The sequence below is a fragment of the Propithecus coquereli genome, unplaced genomic scaffold (genome assembly GCF_000956105.1).
Source record: "Propithecus coquereli isolate 6110/MARCELLA unplaced genomic scaffold, Pcoq_1.0 Scaffold105, whole genome shotgun sequence".
Lineage (NCBI taxonomy): Eukaryota > Metazoa > Chordata > Mammalia > Primates > Indriidae > Propithecus > Propithecus coquereli.
Window position 1 is genome coordinate 826223 of NW_012134414.1, and position 787 is coordinate 827009.

The window sequence follows — 787 nt, forward strand, 5'->3', positions numbered from 1 at the left end:
AACTTAACACATTGAAATCAAACAATAATGATGAGAAGGTTTGGGGCCCCTGTCCTAAGAAATCTTGAGGGTAGCTTAACTCCACCTCTCTTCAACTCCTACTCCTCCTTCCTTGCTATTTTTGCTTTCATCTCCAGCAGACCCCATCTCAGGCAGCACAAAGTCACCCTCCTTCTTTTTGGCTTGAATCCTTTTCTTCTCTTTCCCCCATTTCCAGAAGTATTCTAGATCCTCTTTCACTCGGGGCTGACTTGTGTAGTAGGGTACATTATGTGTCATGTAAGGAACACAACCACAAGGAAGGTCCAGAGCTGAAATTGGCCTATCCTTAGCTCCCCAAGCTGCAATCCTTTCTGTGAGGAGGAATGGGCACCTGTTCATAATCTGTGCAAAGACATTGTCCAGCAGTAAAGCTGTGCGTCTGGGGGGGCTGCCTCCCCAAAGACGATACTTTTTAATTTTCATTAATATGCCATATGGGCTGATATCATCCCACAATTACTCTTCCTTTTATGTTCTTCATTCAGCAATTATTAAGCATCTGCTGTGGTCCAGGAGTATGTCTAGCTGCTGAATATATTGTGCTAAATACACACATATTCGATACTTTTGTTTTACAGTCTAACCGGGGAGATATTACACTGCTTATTCACAGATCGTTAAAAGCCCGCCATGACTGCGCCTTTCTCTCAGTTTCAAACATTTGGAATCTGTACCACTTATGTCATTTTCCTGAAAATAACCTATCTCCCTAACTAGATTGTTTTTTACACTTTTTTGGGGGGGG

The 787-nt window shown here is 42.6% G+C and overlaps 1 protein-coding gene across 1 annotated transcript in view; it reads left to right on the forward strand.

Annotated features, from left to right (window-relative positions):
* The window catches only part of DPPA2 (developmental pluripotency associated 2), a 16877-nt gene that overhangs the window by 4609 nt on the left and 11481 nt on the right, over positions 1–787 (forward strand). The gene's annotated exons all lie outside the window — the stretch shown is intronic.